The sequence below is a fragment of the Triticum aestivum genome, chromosome 6A (genome assembly GCF_018294505.1).
Source record: "Triticum aestivum cultivar Chinese Spring chromosome 6A, IWGSC CS RefSeq v2.1, whole genome shotgun sequence".
In the NCBI taxonomy this organism is placed as follows: Eukaryota; Viridiplantae; Streptophyta; class Magnoliopsida; order Poales; family Poaceae; genus Triticum; species Triticum aestivum.
Window position 1 is genome coordinate 318,212,637 of NC_057809.1, and position 15,760 is coordinate 318,228,396.

The window sequence follows — 15,760 nt, forward strand, 5'->3', positions numbered from 1 at the left end:
AAACTGAGCTGACACACTATCTTGACATGGATGAAGTCGCTACAGACGCTTTCGTAGTCGACAAGCATGTTTCCTCCCACTGAATGCATATTGTTTGAAGGTTTGAAATAAATCTAGAAAAATACGAGCATCAATGTCAAAGTCTAAAAGCATCTCTAATAGATGACGCAAATTTGGAGATGAAAACTAGGTGACAAAGTGCAATTTACATCCTCAAAAAAGGGGCAACTCCAGCAAATGTTTATTGGTGATGTAAAAGTGCAACTATAATAGATGATGCAAAGTGGAGATGTAAAATGGGCCGATGGCCGCACGGCTGACTGTACAACCACATTTGAACATTCAAATAGTAATAAATTTTAGATTTCTACCAACAGAAGTTCATTGTATCAATCAAAGTTTGAAATCCTACAAGCAAATGTGCATTGCCTCAAACAAAGTTCTTGGCCCAACAAATTAAAGTGACATTGTGGACAGTGATATGATCATCATCAATGACTTTGAAAGTGCAACTAATCCTTAGATTGTTTTGTTAATTCATAGGACTTCAGGATGTTCAACTAATCCTTATGAATTAACAAAACCATCTAAGGATTAGTTGCACTTTCAAAGTCATTGATGATGATGATATCACTGTCCACAGTGTCACTTTAATTTGTTGGGCCAAGAACTTTGTTTGAGGCAATGCGCATTTGCTTGTAGGATTTCAAACTTTGATTGATACAATGAACTTTTGTTGGTAGAAATCTAAAATTTATTACTATTTGAATGTTCAAATGTGGTTGTACAGTCAGCCGTGCAGCCATCGGCCCATTTTACATCTCCACCGATATGGTTCTTGGTCCCATCGAGTTTGCCTGCCCAACCTTCCGTATCCAGTTGCAATTATTTCGGTCTCACCGTGATTTGAAATCGGTCCCAACGAGATGCTTGGCAAACCTTTTGTAACCTTGTTGCAATTATTTCGGTCCCACCGAGATTGCAATCAGTCCCATCGAGACAGCGTGCCAACCTTTTTGTTGCTTCATTTCTTCACCTAGGTCTTACTGAGTCAATGCAATCGGTGCCACCAAAACGAGGCTTGCCCTAACCATTGCGCATCGGTTCATCCGAGTTGTTCCACTCGGTCCCATCGAGATTCCTAACGTTCATATCTTTTACACAGATTGGTGCCGTCGAGATTTCTGATCGGTGTCACCGAGTTGGGTCAAAAGTGTGTAATGGTGGAATTTTGTGTGGAGGCTATTTATACCCCTCCACCCCCTCTTACTCAGTAAGAGAACCATCAGAACTTGCCTACACTTTCACTACTCATTTTCTGAGAGAGAACCACCTACTCATGTATTGAGATCAAGAGATTCCATTTCTACCATTTGAACCTTGATTTCTAGCCTTCTCCAAGTTACTTTCCACTCAATTCCTTCTTTCACCATAGCCAAATCTATGAGAGAGAGAGAGTTGAGTGTTGGGGAGACTATCATTTGAAGCACAAGAGAAAGGAGTTCATCATCAACACACTGTCTATTACCTTTTGGATAGTGCTGTCTCCTAGATTGGTTAGGTGTCACTTGGAAGCCTCCGACATGATGTGGAGTTGAACCAAGAAGTTTGTAAGGGCAAGGAGGTCGCCTACTTCGTGAAGATCTAGCCGAGTGAGGCAAGTCCTTCGTGGACAATGGCCATGGTGGGATAGACAAGGTTGCTTCTTCATGGAACCTTCGTGGGTGGAGCCCTCCATGGACTCGTGCAGTCGTTACCCTTTGTGGGTTGAAGTCTCCATCAACATGGACGTACGATAACACCACCTATTGGAACCATGCCAAAAATCACCGTGTCCCCATTGTGTTTGCTTTCTCCAAACCCTTCCCTTTACTTACATGTGCAATGTCTTACTTTTCGCTGCTATACTCTTAGAATTGCATGTGTAGGGTGTTGCTTGACTTTTCATAATTGCTAAAATCTGCCTACAACTAAAATTGGAAAAATGTTAGGTTTTATTTGGTCAAGTAGTCTAATCACCCCACCTCTAGACATACTTTCGATCCTACAAGTGGTATCAAAGCTTTGGTCTCCGTAAGCCTTGGTTTCCATTGCTTTGGTCACCACAGCCTTGGTTTCATAATGTAGGAGAGTATGGTGTCTAGTGAGGGTAATTATCACCGTAGAGGTCCATATTTTAATGGTACACATTTTGCTAGTTGGAAAGCATAAGATGAAAAATGCCTATTCTTGGTCATAACCCCGCCGTTTGGGTTATTGTTCATTGGCTTGCAAGGTGAATTCTTTGAGGATGGTAGAGAACAGGATCGTGAAGCGACCGTGAAAGAATTGAAGATGTTGCAATACAATGCTCAAGCTTGTGACATTCTCTTCAATGGTTTGTGCCCCAAGGAATTCAACAAAATCAACCGCCTTGAGAATGCAAAGAAAATTTGGGATACTTTGGTTGATATGCATGAAGGTACCGACTCCGTCAAGGAATCCAAGTCGGATGTGCTTTAGAGTCAACTTGAAAAATTCAAGATGAAGGATGGTGAAGGAGTCGCTGAAATGTACTCTAGGCTTGCTCTCATCACAAATGAGATTGCCGGCTTAGGAAGTGAATAAATGACTGACAATTTCATCATCAAGAAGATCCTTAAAGCCTTGGATGGTAAATATGATACCGTGTGCACTTTGATCCAAATGATGCCCAATTACAAAAATCTCAAGCCCACTGAAGTCAGAATTGTTGCTCATCAGATGTCACTCAAGGATAAGGAAGAGCTCCACAACAAGTCAAGTGGTGCATACAAAGCTTCAAGTGATGCTCCTACAACATCAAGTGACAAGCTAGTAGCCAATGAGGAATTGAGTCTAATGGTGAAAAACTTCAATAAATTCTACAAGAGTAGAAGCAAAGATAGAAGCTCCAAGTCAAGGTCCTACAATGAGAAAAGATCTTCTAGTCATGATCGTAGTTGCTACAATTCTGAAAGACCCGGACACTACTTCAATGAGTGTACGCCACCTTATAAGAAAAGAGAAGACTCACCTAAAAGGAGGAGTAGAAGAGATGAATCACCTCATAGAGAGAGGAGTAGAGATGATCGTTATGAACAACGACCCTCTCGAAGAAGTAAGGATTCAGAAAGGAAAGACAAGTCATCAAAGAGCTACACAAGACGAAGACATCAAGCTCATGTTGGTGAATGGGTTTCCGACTCCGACCCCGACACTCACTCCGGGAGAAGCTATCACTCCGACTCCGACTATACTCAAGATGAAGGTGTTGTCGGTCTTGCACTAGTGTCATCCTACTCCCACGACATATTTGATTCACCAAATGAAGGAATTGGAAGATGCTTCATGGCTAAAGGCCCCAAGGTATCACACCCCGAGTATCTTTATTTTAATAGTGATGAAGATGATTTGTAGGTGATGATGATTTGCTTGTTGATAAAGCTAGTAATGTGAGCTATAATGAACTTGCTAGTAATCATGACAGTCAAGATGAAACGAATGACAATGTTAAGAAGGAGATTGAGCGTCTAACTAAAATACTAAACACTCTTAAGTTAGCTCATGAAACAACTCGAGAGAATCTAAGAACTCATGAGAAGCTACGCTTTGAGAAGCTAAATTTAGAGCAAGAGCATGGGTTTCTAAAATCAATCAATGATGATCTTCAAAAAAAGAGTTCTACTTACATTGCCAAACGTCTTCTCTTGCTCACTTATATGCCACAAGTTAAACCTAGTAAAAAGAGTAAGAAAGATTCTTCTTCTAGTAGTAACAATAACATGCTAAATCCAATATTATTGCTACTAGTAATTCTCTTGATTCCACTAACGATTCTCTTAGCGAAGTCACACTTGATCAAGAAAATAGCTTACTGAAGGGAATTATAGAGAAAGGTGTTTACAAAAGTCTTGCCGAGTGACGGTGTCCTGGACTAGGGGGTACTCACCACATCGTCTCCCGATCAGTTGGATTGGATCGAGAACCCACAGGGCCATTTACTCATGGGACAGTTCGGACAGCCGATGACATGCACAGGAAAGATTCCACAAGACTTGGTGATCAATACAAGGACTCCTCTCCATCGGCGTATTCGACTAGGACTCTTGTTATCCTAGGCCTCTGGTACATTATATAAGCCGAGGCCAGGCTAGTCGGTAGATTATTATGACATTACTCATCTTACCTGTAAGGTTTAGACCACAACATACGATCTCGAGGTAGATCAACTCTTGTAACCCCTATACTCATCAAAGTCAATCAAGTAGGAAGTAGGGTATTACCTCCATCAAGAGGGCCCGAACCTGGATAAACATCGTGTCCCCTGTCTTCTGTTACCATCGATCCTTAGACGCACAGTTCAGGACCCCCTACCCGAGATCTGCCGGTTTTGACACCAACAATGGTGCTTTCATTGAGAGTTCTGCTGTGTGATCGGCGAAGGATCAATGGCTCGCCCGCAGATCAACTGCGATGCCGGCATCTTCGTCGCCGGCTCGACTGGTCACCTTGGCTCGACCGAGGACCGCGCTCCATCTCCGATTGTCATGTTCAGACAGGGGCCTTCATCAACATCAACTCCGATCTCTATCAAGATCATGGAGGAATCATCCATGGAGCTCGAGGGCTCAACGTCAACATTACCCTCGGGCGACCGTGCTGTTTTTTCGAATAGCGACCTTGTATATGCTGCCACTACCTCCTCGAGCATCGCTTTGACGATTCCTTTGGTGAAATTGTGCGGAATTGAGTCTACAACAACCATGCAAAATTTTGTCGAGTTCCGATGGAGGAATCTCGGGCAATCTACGATATACCGGAACTCTGTCAAATCTGGATGTAAATCTGGACGAGTTTAGGGCATGGTCTCCAGCACCTAGCTCGGATGTACTTTGGAAGATCCAACCGTTGATCGGCTGCGGAATTCCTATATCTACCACCCCTCAAAATTTCAGCTCGATCCGACCGTCCAAACTCCTGAAACCTTCCGATTAGTGCATCACTTTTCGGATCTGTTTTCTGCGCGAATACGGATCCGAACAGAATTCATGTTTCTTTATGAACGTGATATTGGACAAACTTTTTAAAGGAATTTTCTTTTATGGTATTGTGCGTTGTTTTTAACACATGCCCATAAAATTTTAAGCCTTCTGTAAGTGCATCTAGTGCCACCCCTAGTTGGTTTTGGAGTATTGACGACAAACCTAGTTGAGGGACTAATGTGTTTGTGAGAATTGCAGGATAACACAGGTAGAAGTCCCTCATTGATTCGGTTTTCCTACCAGAGATGACCCCTAAAAATGTATGAAGACATTGAAGTCAAAGGTGGTATATGAAGATATTCACATTGAAGACTATGACAAGAGAAGACACCACATGAAACCTATGGAGCTCGAAGACTTAGATCTTTCGTAGTTCTTTTTCTTTTGTGTTGAGTCATAGGAACCACCGTACTATTAAGTGGGGTCCAAAAGAACCAGTTAGAATGACTGAAGTGATGCCTAACCAAAAACCTATGTCTTCGAGTGAAGACTATGAGAGTGAATCTTGTCCAGAGTCGGACAAGTCAGCTTTGCTTGTATCCCAAGTAAAGTTGCTATGTGAGTTTGAAATTTGACCGTTGGAACACGTGTCAGTTCCTTAGTGACCCAGGATCATTTCAGACAAATCAAGTCGGGTTGCCAAGTGGCTATAAATAGCCCACCCCCTACAACCATAAACGGTTGGCTGCTCAGATTCAGAGTACGACTTTTGTCGTTTGAGAGCAACCCACCTCGAAGCCTTTGTGAGAGAATTCCTTGCGAGGATAAATCCCTAACCACTCAGAGCCAAAGAGAATTGGGCATCATTTAAGTCTTCTTGTTTGTGTGATCTGAAGACTTATTACACTTGAGGACTGTGCATCCTCCAGCCGGTTAGGCGTCGCGTTCTGAGCATCCAAGAGACATCGTGGATTGCCGGTGAACGAAGTCTGTGAAGGTTTGGGAGTCTACCTTGAAGACTTACCAGAGTGATTGGGCGAGGTCTGTGTGACCTTAGCTCAAGGGGAATACGGTGAGGACTGGGTGTCCTGAGCTGCGTGTTCAGGACTGGGTGTCCGGGACTGTGTGTCCTAAGGTTTAAATACCTAGCCGCCCCAACCAGACGTACAGTTGTCACAGCAACTGGAACTGGTCCAACAAATCATTGTCTTCAACGAGTCACTGGTTTCATCTTCCCTTCTCTTTACTTACTGTTACTCCTTGTGAAGTCATTGTATGTTTGCACTATCTTTTGTCTTCACTGTGTAACTGCGTGTTCTGTCTGGCTTCACAATATCTTCCTACCTGATCCTTACTACATTGCTACTATTAGTCATTGTGCTTTCATACTATTGAATACTTGACTATGGCTTGCCTAGTGTAGTCTACCTTCCGCTGCATGGTAATAGGTTTATTTCTATCGTTTGTCTTCATAACTTCCATGTTTTGAAGACTTTCATAAAAATCGCCTATTCACCCCCCTCTAGTCGATATAACGCACTTTCAATTGGTATTAGAGCAAGGTGCTCCCTTGTTCTGTGTGATTCGGTTTAACCACCTGGAGTTTTAGTTATGTCGACTGCAGGGATAATTAAAGTCTCTGCTGCGTGCCCCATCTTTGATGGAACTGAATATCCCTACTGGAAGAATAAGATGCGCATGCATCTTGAAGCCATCGACGTCGACCTATGGTATGTCGTCGAGAATGGCGTTCCCAAGGCTGGAGAAGGTGTCACTGCTGCTGATGTCAAGAAATTCGTTCAATTGAACTCTACTGCTAAGAATATCATCTGTGGTCATCTGACCAAAGGACAGTATGGCCGTGTGAGTGCTTTGAAGACATCTAAGCTGGTTTGGGACTGGCTCTCCAAGGTCAATGAAGGCATCTCAACCTAGGGAGATCAGAGAATCAGTGTCCTTCGCAACCTCTTCAACCGCTTCAAGCGAAATGACAATGAGAATGTCCATCACACATTTGACCGACTCACTGACATCACAAATGAGCTTCAAGCCCTCGGCGCTACTGAGATCACCAAACATGAAGTCGTCAAGACACTACTGAGATCACTTGATAGTTCGTTTGACATCCTAGCCCTGATGATTCAAGAACGTCCTGATTTCAAGACACTCGATCCGTCTGACATACTTGAGAGGCTCAACACACATGAGTTTCAGCTTTCTGAGAAAAGAGATATGTACGGTCCAAACTATGGGCCAACTCGTGCCTTGAAGGCAAAAGCTGTCTCCTCGTCTGAAGAAGAATCTGACGGCAGTTCTGATGATCCTGAAGACATTGGAAGGGAACTTTCTATGCTTGTCAAGAAGTTCCAAAAATTCACCAAGAAGAAAGGCTTCAGAAAGTCTTCCCGATCAAACTCAAGGAATGATGAAGCTTCTGCTCATGACTACAAGAAGAAAACATGTCACAAGTGCAAGAAACTTGGCCACTTCATCTCTGAGTGTCCACAGTGGGACAATGAGAACAAAAAGAAGAAGAAGAGCAAGGAATATGACTCTGACGACAAGAAGAAGAAGAAATACTCAAAGTCTTCTTCCAAGTCTTCATCAAAGTCTTCATCACACAAGAAGAACTCATCTGGCAAGGCACGTGCGTTTGTTGGCAAGGAAATGGATTCAGAGGAGGAGTCTGCTTCTGAGGAGGCGGAGGTGGAGTCTGAGGAGGAGTCCGATTCAGGCGTCGCAGGTCTGGCTATAGCATACGTTGCCAAGTCCATCTTCAACACTGAAGACAATGACTTCATCACCGACACCGATGCAAATGACAAGGACTACTCCGCTTCTACCTACTGCTTCATGGCACGCGGTGCCAAGGGTACGACACCAGCGTCTTCAAAATGGATTATTGATAGTGGGTGTACAAATCACATGACTGGCAAAAGAAGCCTTCTTATGGACTCAACCTTACGTCCATCCGACAAGAGCCACATCACATTTGCTGACACTGGTAAAAGTAAGGTATTGGGTCTAGGTAGAGTTGCAATCTCAAGGGATCAACACATGGATAAAGTCATGCTTGTTGAATCCCTTGGTTTCAACTTAATGTTTGTCTCAATGCTTTGCGATTTAAATATGATCGTGATGTTTGGAAAATATCCTTGCCTTGTTCTAATGGAATTTGACAAGTCTCTAGTGTTTGAAGGGTATAGGAAAGATGATTTGGACGTGGTAGATTTCTGAGCAGGACCACAGCTTGCCGTATGTCTTCTGGCAAAAGCTTCAGAATGCTGGCTCTGGCATCGGAGGCTAGGGCATGCTGGCATGAGGAACCTCCACACCCTTGCAAAGAAGAAGCATGTCATAGGCATCGAGGGCGTAGAGTTCAAGAAAGATCACTTATGCGGTGCCTGTGAAGCAGGAAAGATGACGAGGGCCAAGCATCCCTCGAAGACAATCATGACAACAACTCGACCCTTCGAACTGCTCCACATGGATCTTTTCGGTCCCACTCATTACTCAACTCTTACTACTACTGCTTGTCTCTATGGCTTTGTCATTGTTGATGATTATTCTATATATACTTGGGTGCACATAATCCTCTACAAGACTGAAGTGCAGGATGTCTTCAGACGCTTCGCCAATCGAGCAATGAACAACTATGAAGCCAAGATAAAGCACATCAGAAGTGACAATGGCACTGAATTCAAGAACATCGGCCTTGATACATATCTTGATACTTTGGGCATCACACATGAATTCTCAGCTTCGTACACGCCATAGCAGAATGGCGTCGTCGAACGCAAGAACAGAACACTCATTGAGATGGCCAGAACGATGCTAGATGAATACAAGACCCCAAGAAAATTCTGGCCTGAAGCCATTGACACTGCATGCCATACAATCAATTGTGTTTATCTTCATGAGCTTTTGAACAAGACATCTTATGAGCTCCTTACTGGCAAGAAGCCAAATGTCAGTTACTTCAGAGTATTTGGCGCCAGGTGCTGGATCAAGGATCCACATCACACTTCAAAATTTGCACCAAAAGCACATGAGGGTTTTATGCTTTGATATGGAAAGGATTCGCACTCCTACAGAGTCTTCAATCTCTTTCATTACAAAGTGGTTGAAACAGTGGATGTGCGGTTCGATGAGACCAACGGTTCACAAAGAGAGCAACTGCCAAATGTGCTAGATGAAGTTCCATCCAGTGAATTAATCAAACTTATGGGAACTGGAGAAATTATACCTTCTGAAGCTCATCCCGAAGAAGAACTTATCATCTCAGCACCTGACCAACATGAAGACAATGCTCAGCTCGAAGACATTCCTTCTAACAACGACAATGATCAGCAAGAGCAAAGTCTTCGCCCTGTACATCCTCGCGTTGCCAATGAAGTGCAGATTGAAAGAATAATTGATAGCATCAATGCACCCGGTCCACTCACTCGTTCAAGGGCAACTCAGCTAGCAAATTTCTGTGGGCACTTCGCATTCATCTCAATAACAGAACCCAAGAAAGTTGAAGAAGCCTTCATGGAACCTGAATGGATTCAAGCTATGCAAGAAGAGCTTCAACAGTTTGAGCTGAATAATGTATGGGAACTGGTTAAGCGTCCTGATCCACGGAAGCACAATATAATAGGCACCAAATGGATATACCTCAACAAGCAAGATGAGCACGGTCAAGTTGTCAGAAACAAAGCCCGTCTCGTTGCTCAAGGATATACTCAAGTGGAAGGCATTGACTTCGATGAAACATTTGCTCCTGTGGCTAGACTTGAAGCCATACGCATACTGCTGGCCTATGCAAATCATCATAACATAGTTTCATATCAAATGGATGTGAAGATTGCTTTTCTCAATGGCAAGATTGAAGAAGAAGTGTATGTTGCGCAACCGCCTGGCTTTGAAAATCCAAAACATCCTGACATGGTATACAAGCTCAACAAGGCACTATATGGCCTCAAACAAGCCCCTCGGGCCTGGTATGACACACTCAAATACTTCCTGAAGAGCAAAGGCTTCATACCTGCTTCCCTAGACCCCACTCTCTTCACGAAGACATATGATGGTGAACTGTTTGTGTGCCAAATATATGTGGATGACATTATCTTCGGCTGCACCAATCAGAAGTACAGTGAAGAGTTTGGATATATGATGCAAGAGCAATATCAGATGTCTATGATGGGAGAGCTGAAGTTCTTCCTCGGTCTTCAAATACGACAACAACGCAACAACATCTTCATATCTCAAGAGAAGTATCTCAAAGATTGCCTGAAAAAGTTTGGTATGCAAGACTGCAAAGGCTTCACAACACCAATGCCAGCCAAACATCATCTGGGTCCCGATGACAATGGTAAAGAGTTTGATCAAAAGGTATACCGCTCCATGATTGGTTCTTTACTTTATCTATGTGCATCTAGGCTAGATATTATGCTTAGTGTTTGCATGTGTGCTCGATTTCAAGTGGCACCAAAGGAGTCGCATCACTTAGCTGTGAAGCGAATTCTTCGATATTTGGCTCACACCTCAACTCTAGGATTATGGTATCCAAAGGGCTCAGAGTTTGATCTGGTTGGATTTTCGGATGCTGATTATGCTGGTGACAAAGTTGATCGCAAGTCTACATCAGGCACATGTCACTTTCTGGGAAGATCACTTGTATGTTGGTCTTCAAAGAAGCAGAACTGTGTATCTCTCTCCACTGCTGAATCTGAATACATTGTTGCTGGATCTTGCTGCGCTCAGCTTCTGTGGATGAAGCAAACTCTCAAGTACTATGGCATTCATCTGAAGCAAGTGCCACTTTACTGCGACAATGAAAGCGCCATCAAGATTGCCAACAACCCAGTTCAGCACTCGAAGACAAAGCACATTGAAATTCCTCATCACTTTCTCAGAGATCATGTTGTGAAGGAAGACATTGATATCATACACGTCAACACTGAAGAGCAATTGACAGATATCTTCACCAAGCCCTTGGATGAGAAGAGATTTTGCAAGTTACGGTGTGAGCTAAATATCCTGGAATCCTCAAATGTCCTGTGATCAGGCACACATCCTAACCCTTATGCATATTGACGACTTAGATGTGCAACACACGAAGTAAAGTATATCTTCAATCAATGAAGACTTACATTCTAAGTGTGAATACATTAATGTGGAATTTGACTTCGGAGCGCCACGATAATTGTGCGCCGTGTCTGGGTCTAATACTTCCTATACGGTGGGTAACGCCACCACCAAACGTTCTATTTTGAAGTGTTTCACTCATGGCGTTACCTTGCAATGTCTTCACATTTGGTTTGGCTTCAATCTCAACATATCTTCATGATTATCTTCACTATGTTGATTATATAGATATATATACATGCTAGTGTTCTGTCCTCTACAACATTCACTTATAGCTATGTCTTCTTGTTGAATCTTTTGAACTAAGTGAATGTGATCGGATCCTAACCTCTCTATGCTTTCTATCTCAAATTCTATCTCTCCAAATCATATGCATTCTATTGAAACTGTCGAATGTCTTCTCTACGTCCTTGTCAGCAGAAGATACAGAGACAACCATTATGTCCGTTTTCAATGCTCATTCCTCCACATGAAATCCGGAGAAGTAGGAACGACCACCCGACAATCAAGGCATGCGTGGGACGTGGAACAAACCCCAAAATTCCGCATAATGGCCACGTGTTCCTCAGATGCGAATCGCCAGGGGCACCTGTGTAATAGCACAGTGCCGCCCATGTACCTATAAATACACACTTCACAGCGGTCATTATCTCTTCTTCCACTCTCGCACGAACCCTAGCACCACCGCTAGCCCTCGACGACGCTGGCGACGAAGCGCTTCACTGCCGCAACCTCTCCGACGCCGTCTTCACGCCGACCGCGGACATCGTCCTCTCTGCCGTCGCCGTAGGTGTCCTCCGTCGCCAAGTTAGGGCACGGAAGATCGAACTGCTCGGCCTCATCTTCCACTCCGTCTAGCAGTTCTTAGTGTGGTAAATAAAACTACCTTTTTACAGCACCGTTGATCCTATGGATTTGTCACTTTCTACCACAAGTAGTTTCTGTTCACACAAGTTAGATCTCTCTCATACTGCATCTCATAACATGCCTAGTATATTCACTTATGCTTCACAAAGTAGTTAGATTCCTCACTTGTACTGATCTGTGGATTCGTACAAATCTGGAACCAACTCCTTATCTATGAGTGAATGTCCTCGCACGATGAGGTCAATGTCTTCTAAACTGATTTATCTTCAAAATCTTCTGAGAATGCATATGACCTCTTCCCCTTCCCTCGCACCTTAATGCTGTCACAGGTACATGTCCGTGGGAGAATCCTTTGGTTCTCATAGTCTGCATTCATTTGCAGAATTCTTACAGCATCACATAAATTCTCCCGAAGCCAGTTCCTGTTGGTCCAGCAAGCAAAAACCTTTGAAGCCTTTGAACATGTTGAAGCCTTTCAAGTTAAAGTTTATGGCTTCAGAGAAAGCAGCAAGGAAGGGTGGCAGACAGCGTCGTGGCGGAACATCAAGAGATCTGCCTGATGACCTCTCAGAACTTTACAAGACAGATCCTGAAGAGGATTACAATCAGCGCAAGACCCGAATCCAATGGATTCGAAGATATTGGGCAGGACAATGGTTCAAATACCGATTAGTAACCCAGGAATATGCTGAGAAAAATGCCATCAAGAGACCGTGGGGAGACATCCTATACAAGAATCTTCTACCCAGGTCCAGAGATGAAGCCATTGAACAAGGCTTCTATCCATGCATGGTCCGTGGGCCACAGCCTGCTGATGCACATCCACCGTCACTACTATGGTGTCGTGACGACAATCTGTTCAAGCGCAATTTCCAATTTGCCCAGAATTCAGCGAAGCAGAACAAGAAGACTTTGGGGTTAGACTTCAACCTTGGTCCCTCAACACCAAGGGCAGATGGCACATGACATGCAGAACCCAATGTCATCGGTCCTTTCTACAACCTTGAAGGCCTCATCACCCGCATCTTAGTTCAAGGGACTGCAGTGAATGAGCCTGCAGCTGACGCTGAATCAGATGAAGAGCCTGCAGCACCAAAGACAAAGAAGCTAAAGAAGCCTAAAGCTTCAAAGCGTGCCCCTTCACCAAAAATCTCACGGGCGAAGCCACTGGCAACTGCACCTCCTGAAGACAGTGTGCAGTCCGAAGACTTATCTCGCATCTCCAAGCCCCAGAAGGTCAAGATGCCTCTGCCTCACACAGGACAAGAGCTAACTGCTGCTGCCATTCTACGCAATGACAACATTGATCTGTCAAGTGATGAAGATCTAGCAGATGACGCTCTTGAGCAACTCATCAAGAGCAAAGAAGAAGCAGAAATCTTCAATGATCTGCCTCTCTTTGATGTGACCATCATCCACAACTTCATTGATGAGTGGTTTGACACGCCAAACATCAGCTTTGAAGATCTGCAGCTACCAATTGGCCTCAGTGTCGCCTTCCAAGGCGCCATTGCTTTAGAACTCGCTATTGCCCGGCGCATTGTTGAACTGAAGCAAAAGATTGATTATGAAAAGGCTCAGTTCAAGAAGCATATGGCCAAGCTCAGTGTGCAAGAAGTGAAGAACTTCAAGATCATGATGCACGAGCTCAAGGAAGCCTTTCTAAAGAAATGTGCAGAAGCTCAAGGTTCGCGTGAGCGCATGAAGACTCTGGCTGACAGATGTGTGCAAGCCTATAATGAGGCTGAGAAGCGCAAGGCCCTTGGGCGCCCTGGCATCGACCCCAGGATGGCCGCAAAGAAGAAGAAGAAGCCCGCTACGGTTGAACCCGAAGCACCAAGGCAGGAAGCAGTTCCTATTGTCTTCCCAACAAGAATGACTAGCTCGAAGCCAAAAAGCCGGTCAACCGCTTCAGATCTCAAGAAGACGAGGACTGCTAAGGCTGAAGCCAGGAAGAGGAAACATGCTAAAGCCTCTCCCACTGCCCCCTCCAAGAAGAAGAGGAAGACCAAGAAAGATCGGTCTGCTCCCATAGATCCTTTGATAGTTGAACCCATTTCAATGGTCTATCCTGAAGCTGAACGTCAACTGACAATCCATGAGCCTGCTTCCACAGAGGCTCATGAAGCTGAAGACATTCCAGCAGCTGATCCCATCGCTGCTGAAGACATTGGTCAACATGACAATGTAGAAGATGGTGCAGTCCTTCCTCAGCTTGAAAACAGCAAACTCATCAGCATTGGTCGTCCACTGACGCCAATTGCATAGGATGCTTCATGGGCGGATCGCCCACAAGAGGAAGAAGACTATGAGGCCCATCCCACTCCAACTCCACAGGCGTTGCCCGCGTTGCGCAGGCTTCGCAAAGGTCCAAGGCCTCAAGTCTCTGCTGAAGACAATCCGGCTGCATCAGCCGCGGAAGAAGAAGTTCCCACTCCCCTGTCCCATCAAGAAGCAGTTCTCAACCAGAACGTGCTTGTGACCGACCCTCCAGCTCGTCAAGTGGAGGATGAAAATCTTGAGGCTGCCACAACCACCAATGAAGCTAATGTGGAGCCCTCCCCAACAAAGGCATCAGAAGACAGCGAAGCCACTGATCCTGCCACTTCTGTTCCTGAGTCTGCTGCCGGTCCCCAGTTCGACTATCATGTTGAGCACATGCCTCAGGTACAGAAGCCAATCCCAAGATTGCCAAGGTTCACAGGTCCTGCATCAGCACCTGGCTCTTTCAATATCAATGGCTTCAGGGCAGACAACACATTCTTTGATAGCTCCAGGAACCCCTACTCAAGGGAAAGGATATCATCTGATCGGTTCTGGAGCTATCCTCAGTGAAGCTATTACTCATGTATTCTTTACAACCAAGGTCGCATCTTCCCACACAAGCGCCTTGACATTGAAGCTATAGCTGGTCTGCCCTCTCTGGAAGAAGCTTTGGATTGCTTAAAGGAAGTTGGACTGCTGCCGTTCGTTACTGACCAAGAGCATTGGAATGAAGAGCTGCTGCTCCAATTCTATGCCACACTTCACATCCGCGGGTACAGCAGAGATCCGAAGACTTGGGTCCTGGAGTGGATGACCGGAAACGTTCATCACGAAGCCAATACATTTGACATCATTGAGCTCATTGGCTTGCCCACTCCTGGCGATCTCTACGAGCATGGCTGTCAGCTACATAGTGAAGCTATTGAGAGCATCTTTAAGAGGCCTGAACCTGATATGAGTCAGATGCTCAGCATGATGAAGCCATTGCCCCAAGATGCTGCTTATCCCACGGAGTTCTTCGTTGAAGACCTTAAGTATCTGCCAAGAACCATCTATCACATCATCAGGCGAACTCTCTGGCCCATCAAAGGGCACTCTCCAAATGCCAAGCTTCAGGGTGCAATGAAGACTTTGGTCTTCTATATTCTTCATGGAAAATGCTTCAATGCATAGGACTTATTCATCCGCCAACTTGCTGCATCAGGCTTTGATCTGTTCGGCTTGAAGTTCTATGCCCCATGGGTAATGCGGCTCATTAAACTTCACTCCGATATCTCATATCAGCCATCTGCTCGCAATCATAGGATTTTTCTGCCTGATGTGGATATCTCTACTGAAGCCATCTATCCTGAGCCTGCAAAGGAACCTCTAAGTCTTTAGAATGCAGAGCATCAGAGTTTGTCGCAGAACATTGAAGGAGTTGAAGCAGTCACTCGGGTGTATCCTTTGGCTGGCACTACACGTGCACCACACCCTGCATCCACTGAAGCCACTAATACTACAACTGCTCCAAG